The following is an 8935-nucleotide window of genomic DNA, read 5'->3' on the forward strand; positions in this document are numbered from 1 at the left end:
TTAGTGTTGACACATTGTTGTAAGGTGTTAGGCTGAATCTGAGTATGGTAAAGTGCTTAACCGGGGTTATTGTTGTGTACGAAACGGTGTAGCTTTTGGCGAGGTTTTCGGTGTGTTGAACGGGTGAAATTTAAGATTGTTTCAGATTTTTGAGGCTGTTGTTTTATTTCCAGAGAGGGTGTTTGATTAAGACATGGATATGTCTGAGAGGGGCCCCAAAAATTTTTGTAGTAGTAAGTGCACTCAGGAAAAAACCTGTCAGGTGATTTTGTTTTGTACTTTGATGAGCTAATAATCAGCTCTCTTTTTTCATTTTTGTTCTAAGCAGGCCTGGAAGAGAGTGAACTGACGGCGTTGACAAAATTACCAAGTACGAAAATCAGGTGGGCATTACAGAATTATAATTGATTACAATCAGAGACTGATTGGCGGCAAGTCTCTGTCTAAAAATGGATTGATCGATTCAATCCAGTCAAAAGTATAGAGAACTATTTTCCTAAAAAAGGAAAACGAAATAAAACAAATGATTGAGCTCATTTTACTGATGTGGAGCATCTGATGACGTGCGCAGAAGGCTGCAGTATCAGCAAAAAATATCATGTGTGAATGCATGGGAGTGAATGTGAGTGATGGGACCAAGAGGGGAAATAAATAAAAGGTTGACAAACAGGACAAGTGGGAGACTTAAATCTGGGGATGCTGATTTTGGGATATTGATGTGTGCGTTGAGCAAATTATTTACTGGGGTTGGATTATGTTATTACATTATAGAATGCTAAATGCTAAAAGGGAAACATTGATGTAACTTAAGTTACCATGAACGGAGGGGACACATGATTAATAACTGTTCTGTGTAAGTTTATTTTGGGTTATAACACAGGTTGGATCATCAGTGGAGAAAGTGAGTATAAAAGGTGATGTTCTGGTTAACACACAGGCTTTTGTTTATAGGACGTTTCAAGGATGCAGGCTGTGGATGGAGCCAAGAAAGGATTTGACATGATGATTAATTTGATTTCATTCCTTAAACACAGGTTTGAAGTTATGGAGCATTTATACATAATGTGATAGGACTAAACTTTTCTTTTAATTGCCTAACCTGAGTGAAGGATTTTGAGTTTGTAACACATGAGATGTGTCACAAAAAGGGGGGTGTTAATATATGCGATTAGCTACATGAAAGGTGCTCTTTTAGGGTTACTAAGCAAATGTCTACGTGACCTTTACCTAATAACCTTTGTGATGATAAACTTGTTTAACCTCAGCTCTGAGTTCTGAGAATAACTCTGTTAAGTTGACAGGAAACACGTCGAGACAGCAATATAGGGCAAATGTATTAGAGCTTGTAATTAAATGTGGGCTTGAAAAGAGGAAGCAAATTTGGTACAGGACGTACTTGAGATGATCAGACGAGAGAAGGAGAAGGTCAGGAATAGTTAAACTAAGATTGAGAAATTAAATTGGGTGAAAGGGGGTGTAGTAAGTGATTCAGGGCAGCTCACAGCCTGGCGTAAACGCAAGGTGCTGTCACACAGCTTAAGTTATTTGGGTGATTTATTTTATGACAAAATAATAAGGAAATATTGAAAATATACAACACGTTGAGGAGATCTCTTTTGTTATATGCCTCTCTGGAGCTTCTCTCCTGATGCTACTCCTCCAAAAGAAGTTTATTCATAGAGACTATGTCAGCTCCCAAACAGACAACAACAAACCAAGACTAGCAAAAAGAATCTGAATATAAATAATAACAAATAAAGAACAATACAGAATCTAAATCTGAACCAAAGAACAAAATAGTGAAATGTGGATTATTGGGTTTTTCTTTGTATATATGAAGTATTTGTAATGTGTATCTGCTAATGAAGGCTTGTAGAGGCCAGTTTATACTCACAAACAAGTGCTCAGCCAGACTGAAAAACAGGAAGCTGTAGTGCACAAGGCATATTAATAGATATAGACACAAAAAGAGGAACTCCCCATATAAACAACGTTGAAAATGTGTGAAGTATAAAGTACCGAAATAACACTATATAAGTCACAGCTGATGATTCAAATGTTAGAGAGCTCTTGCAACTGGCGTCTGAGCTGTGCAGAGGTCTCTCTTAAGACAGGTACTTATGTAGGTTAGCATGAGGTTGAGTCCAACAGAAGCAAGGCACCCTAAATGCGCACAGCATGCAGCAGGGGTGGCCAAAATAATATAGGAAACAGCACATGTAGGGAGAGAACACTCACTAAAAGTTCTGACTACACATAGTGTGGTGGCTTATGTGAACTTGCAGGCGTTCACTATGACATCATTAGCACAACAGAGACAGAGTAAAGTTTTAGATGCTCGAAATCTGACATTTACACATGAAGGAATCAATATGGCAGATTTAATGGGATTAGGAGGACCTAATTATTGTACTAAGAAAGCAGAACTTGAAGGGAAAGTCAGGGAAGATTTAAAAGCAGGACCTGTTGGGATTGGGGATTTAGAGATTTTTTATAGCTATCATATAATCTGCCTTAGGATGACTGTATTAATAACGTGTTGTACAGTATTATTTTATGTTTGTCATAACAGTGATGTCTCTATTTACAGGTTGAGTTAATTTTATACACAATGCGTAACTGTGCTTGTTTAGAGTTGATGTTCCGTCCAAACAGGTTTTAAGCTTCACTGGTGAGAGTGTCCAGGTGATACATGTTGAGGGAAGATGAGAACATAGCAGGTTAATTGCACGCACGCTTACAAACACACATGATTTATATATAGGCCAGGCCAAAGGCCTGGACTTGATGTAGCTTTTAACTTTACAGCTCCTAACTTGCAGGAATGGCGGGGAGTGTAATGAATGAATGCAAAACATGCTTACAGACACAAACATGACAGGGGTTTATTTTACAGGGTAAAGGTGGACCACAGGTTGCTTTGTTTCTGCTTAGCAACCAATGAGGTAAAAGGTGTTAAAGATGAATATATGCAATAAGTGAACAGGAAATGTGTGAGGGTGAGCCGGGTGAAACAAAATGTTGTAGATAATGGAAACTTGTCTAACGGGCATTAACAGTAACCTTGGCATGTTATGTATATGCTTGAGGCCAAAAGAGGCGTAAATCCAGATAGAAAACTTTGAAGTGTGCTTTTTAGCGGAGAGTCAGGCTGACATGGGGATGGTGTGTATTTTACTGGGGTTGTGTTTAATAAAACTAAAAGCGTTGCTCACACACATAAAGAGTATTGAGATTAAATAAAGTTAATATAATGGATAGAGCCCAGAACAGGATAATACATAAGTGAAATCAAATGTAATGTTTGATTTCGCTTTTATTGGGAAACAATCAGGCTAGAAATGTGAGTAACCTATGTTTAAACTGTGAAAACACTCTCCACATACATTAAAACTGTGCAACTCTGAGTGGGCCATGCAATCAAGCAACTGTTACATATCTGTATTAAACTAGCCAACATAGACTCACCACCACAATTTCAAAACAAAACAAAAAACAACTTCGCTTAACCTGTCAAGCATAGGAGCAAAATAAAAATCTCTTTGGGCTCTGTTAAAATTTCTTTAGTAAAAGTGTAAAAGGCCAAACCTAAGAGGTTGGGCAACCCGGAAAGTCCCTCCAGTATCAGGAGTTAATAGTCAGGAAACATTCTTCACTTTAACGCCTTTTTTCTGAAAAACCACTGACTCATAGATGCAGATAGACATACAAGTGCACATACATCCAGATGTGCATTTAGACATTAAAAGTGTAGAGGCATGTACACACAGATTGGCAAACCGGTACAGAGTCTAACTGAAGAGCTTAACAAAGCAGACGTGGCAGTAGGGTTTGTGATTTTGCCTGATATGATATTGGGAACCAACTTTGAATAATGACAGGAACCTTAGATGAACACAGTAAGTTAGTAAGGTGTAGCAGAGAAAGGTTGTTTGTTTTCTATCCCTTACAGGAGAAGATTTCCACTAGAGAGGGACCCAGAAAAGGAGCAGAGACCACTTAAGCATGAAGTGTTTTCAAGTGGGAGCTGGTGTTTTATTGCTGGACCACCTAGAGGACATGAGGTTGTTGTCGGATTTGCTGAGTCAGGGGGCGGCTAGAGAGGGTCAGAGCGAAGGTAGTGGACCTGGGAATGGTGTAGTGACGTCTTTGGAAGACGTCAAGAGAGGGAATTGTGGAATTACAGGGATTATTTTACATAACCATCATCTTATCATTGCAGTAATTATCATTTCATCAAAGTGTTTATTGAAGCTGCTGGCATTATGTTATAATTTATATTATAGGGGTTATCATAATCAAATATTAACATGTTTATTACAGGTGCAGTTATAACTACTTTAAAATGATTGAGTTAAATATATATATATCATAACTCATATGCTGAGTATATTGTTACAGTAAAATAGTAGCTGAGCAAAGGCCTGAATGTATTCAGCTTCTTGTTGCATTTGAGTTTGCCTAGTTACAGGTGACGGAAGGATGTCCAGCCCATGGTGACCTCAAAGGCCTTAGATCATCACCATATTCTTAAGAGTATGCCACAAGGAGGAACTTCTGTGTTTGCATTTAATTCTTAAAATACATGAATGTTCTGTACATGCAAATTATGTGCTTGTAAACGCAAGAAGGGGCGTTACAATACCCTGATGTTATAAAAGCAATCTAGAGTGTATTTTGGGTAGAGATGTACAACTGTTTTGCAGTTTGCACCTCTCCACGCTGCGTGCATTAAAATCAATTGTTTGATTGACCTCTTCTGGACCATCATTGTTTTACTCTCGTCCTCAATTTCGGACCCTTAACATTAGCAATCCAAGATGGCAGCACTGAACTTAAAACAACGGTAAAACTGTAAACTTTCATCTGTACTGCCACTCTTTTGTATTTGTGACTCACTAAATAAGTCATACACAGAGCACTGATTAGCTTTGATTCATGAATGTGTTTTTTAAGTACAAAAAGCTCCATAATGGCTCGCATCTTTTTTTTTTTTCCTCTGCCTGTCCCGTTTGGATCTTTAGCCATCAGAATTGTTGTCTTAAGGCCAAGAAAGATGCCAAGCGGATTTACTTTACCAAGTGGATCATCATGGCCTTGCCATATTGGTCCATTTGATTGACCTTTATTATAGTTATGTATTTATTTTATTTTATTTTCGGTTGTTACAGACGGGACAGACATGACTGGGGGATAGGACAGGGAGAAAGAAAGAAAAACAAACAAAACACCTGGATCACCTGTATGGAGAAAAAAAAACAGAAGAGAAAACAAACAAAAAAGAGCAACATAATAAACACAACACCATCACAATAAACTAGCTAGCAGTAGACAACAGTAGATACTAAATATTGAATTTTATTGTGCAGCATGCAAGATCGACAGCGCACAATGTGCTTTGAGGTAGCAGCCAAGAAAGGTGTAGTTTGTGTCTGTGAACACCCGTGTGGATCAGCACGCTTGTATTCCAAAGGGTTTCTCCATGTAACCATCTGCTAGGGAGTGTGGGGAGTCATAGACAAGAGGTCACCCAGCAGCCACGGAGCAGAGGCCAGAGGGGGTTGCAGTGGCGTGCCCATGGCTCTGCCGGCAGCCAGCTGTGCCAGAGAGGACTGAGCCTCAGGCCCAGAGGCCAGAGGCCTGAGGGCACCCCACCCCCCGAAGGGGCTCAGCCGGGCCACAGGCGCCAGGCCCCGCCAATCGGCCACCAGGAGTGAGCTGGTACATACATGAGCGCCCAGCCCCAGTCGACAAGAACCACCAACACACGCACGTCTGAGGGCATCAGCCACCGGCAGGGAGTGTGGTGAGGGGAGATAGGCCTCCATACTTTGGAGGGCCTGAGATGTTCCCAGAGAGGTGGAGTCTAAGACCCAACCTGACATATAGACACAGACGAACAGGCGCACGCAGACACAAACGTGCATTTGGCCCATCTGGACCAGGGCCCACAGCAGCAGCACCGCCCAGCCCCACAGAGTTCGGGGCAGCCCACCCAATCCCACCACAGAGAAAACTGCACCCACCCCATCATCTAAACATCTCCCAAACTACACAAGACAATAGACACCCAGGTTGAGTTCATTCTTTACCTCTCCTATATCTCTCCCCCACCTGCAGAGTGAGGTCCTGTAGAGAGGAGACCTCCTGCAAAGATATAACAGCCTCCCCACCAGTTAGAGAGCCCTCCAGTTGGGCCGATGCACCAGCCCCCATGGACCCACCCGCCCACAGCCCCGGCGACACAACAACCAGGACCTAAGCCCCCAAGGCCCAGCCAGCACCCCAGACCGGGGACGGAGCACCCCCAGACCCCCAAGCCTCCACGCCCGTCCCGGACACACCCAAGGGCAGCCAGGCTACCAGGCCAGTAACCAACGTCCGCCAGCACAGACCCTCCCCAGACGCTCGCGCCTTTTTTCACAGCTTGGCTTATGTGATGACTCACGTGATTAATTGTGGGTCTATGACCCACTTAAAGTAAAACCCTTACTGAGGTTAAAATACCTGAGACTCTTTACTGTTTGCTTTTAGAAATGAAAAAGCCTCTTAGATGAGAGGTGACACGTCTTCAAGAAAGTTGAAGAAGTTTAGTCACTTTCCTTCCAAACTTCTTAGACTACCATGAGCTGAATGACTGAGAACCTACACAGACATTAAACCAGAAGTAGAAATGTGGCACATAGATACAGTGGTTCATACTGTTGCCTCACAGGAAGAAAGTTGTTGGTTTGAATCCACCAGCTGGGGCTCTTTGTGTGAAGTTTGCATGTTCTCCCTCTACCTATCTGGGTTCTCTCCAGGTACTCTGACTTCTCCCCACAGTCCAAAGTCATATATTATTATGTTAACTGGTGATTCCGATGATTACCTGCAGGTGTGAATGTGAACATGACTGGTTGTCTGTCTCTCCATAACCTGTCTAGGTGATCTTTCACACAATGAAAGCTACTATAGGCTCCGCCCACATTAGAGTCCAAAAGGACAGCAGAGCAGTGAATGCTTTAAGGTGTGGTAACTTTGTGATTGGGTAGTCCCCTCCATATGAGAATGCCATGTACCTCAGTTTCTCACTTCTCATTCTCAATATACAGTCTATAACATTAATAATAGTTAAACGCATGCAAACACAGCATCTATCCTTCATTCTGTCAAACACTTTCTTACAAAGGTTATGATTAAGGTTTGTTGCAGTATCATCTACACACACTCGCATACATGTTGATATCGAAGTGTTTTAGATTGTTTAACAGCAGGTGTGTTTCTCCATCCCTCCACTTTTCTGTGGGAAAGGTAAAATACATTAAGATGTTACTTCATGTTTTTATATTATTTGCAGCTTATATGTTAACATAAGTGCAAAAATTTCAGTACATATCAATATGTCATGACGAGGTTGTAATGTCTGCAGACATGAAGTCTAAAATGGCCTAAGAACTTGGTCACTCTGTGATACTGCAGAGTCCAGCAGACAGTTTGGAGTCAAACACTGATGTCATCATCACAGGTGTAGGAACCATTTCTGTAACACCAGCCAAACAGACACATTAGTATCAGTAGGTATAGATGATTTACTGGATCCTCTGTTGGTTACAAAGCAGTGATTATACTTTGGAGGTTTGTGTTATACTGTGAGGAACTGGCCTGTTTGGAAGTTGCAGTAAGAAGAAAAACATGTCTGTATATGATTTTGTGGACAGAGAGAGTGATGGATGATTTTATTTATTTCAGAGATAAATGAACATTTACAGCACGTCCATGCAGAGACTCTTAAAGACATGAGCGTGAGAAACAAGCTTTTCACCGTTTCTCTTGATGCCCACATGCTTTATTTATTCTTTAGTCCAGCATGTGTCATCACCACAATAAAGCTACTTTTAACCTGTTTTCACACATTGTCATACCTGCACATTTCCACTGTGCTGTGTTGACTTTAAAGAAGACAAATATTAGAATTCAGGCTGAAACCACAGGCTGCATTTCCTCTTTTCTTAGAGGCCCAGACAGAAATTTTGTGGTCTCTGATTTTCTGCAGATAAAAATAAACCAAACCTACAACAGTCTTTTCCACACATGCAGTCATCACAGTCTGCTCAGAGAAACAAAGAACAAACAGGGAGGGGGTGACGTGCACCACTAGACTCATATGTACTATCATCTACAGGTTGAGGAATCTGCAGTACTCTGAAACTTCCTTAATCCCACCCCACCCCAAACCCCTGATTTTTTTTAAATGAAACTCAGACTTTCAGCTTTAATTCAGTAGGGTGAACAAGGATTGCATAAAAAATGTGAGAAACTAAAGCATGTTTTAACACAGTCCCAACAGTGGTGGTCTCACAGGGGCTACATCGAGCTCTCCATCGGTGGAGGGTACTCGACCAGCCTGGAGGAGGGCCAAGGGATGGGTCCTGTGGGTCGTTGGTCCTCACAGATGACTCCCCAACAGGTTGGTGCACAGTCCATGAAGGCTCTCGACTCAGCAGCTGTTAGATCAGTCATTGGTTGTCTCAGACATTTACAGTGAGGTCAATAAGTATTTGATCACCCTGTGATTTTGCAACTTCTCTTACTTAGAAGTCATGGAGGGGTCTACAATTTTCAGCATAGGTGCATTTCCACTGTGAGAGACAGAATCTAAAAAGAAAAATCCGGAAATCACATTGTATGATTTTTGAACAATTTATTTGTGAATTACTGTGTCAAATAAGTATTTGATCACTTGCTTATCAGCCAGATTTCTGATCCTCAAAGACCTCTTATTTTTGCTTTCAAATAGTCCAGCTACACTCTGCTCATGATTCTAAATTAGTAGCACCTGTTTGAGGTCGTTAGCTGTCATAAAGACACCTGTGCACTCCACAATCAGCCAAAGTCTAAGTAGCAACATAGGCAAAACCAAAGAGCTGTCAAAAGACACAAGAGACAAAATTGT

Source organism: Oreochromis niloticus, unplaced genomic scaffold, assembly GCF_001858045.2.
Source record: "Oreochromis niloticus isolate F11D_XX unplaced genomic scaffold, O_niloticus_UMD_NMBU tig00006606_pilon_6612427-7070595, whole genome shotgun sequence".
NCBI lineage: Eukaryota > Metazoa > Chordata > Actinopteri > Cichliformes > Cichlidae > Oreochromis > Oreochromis niloticus.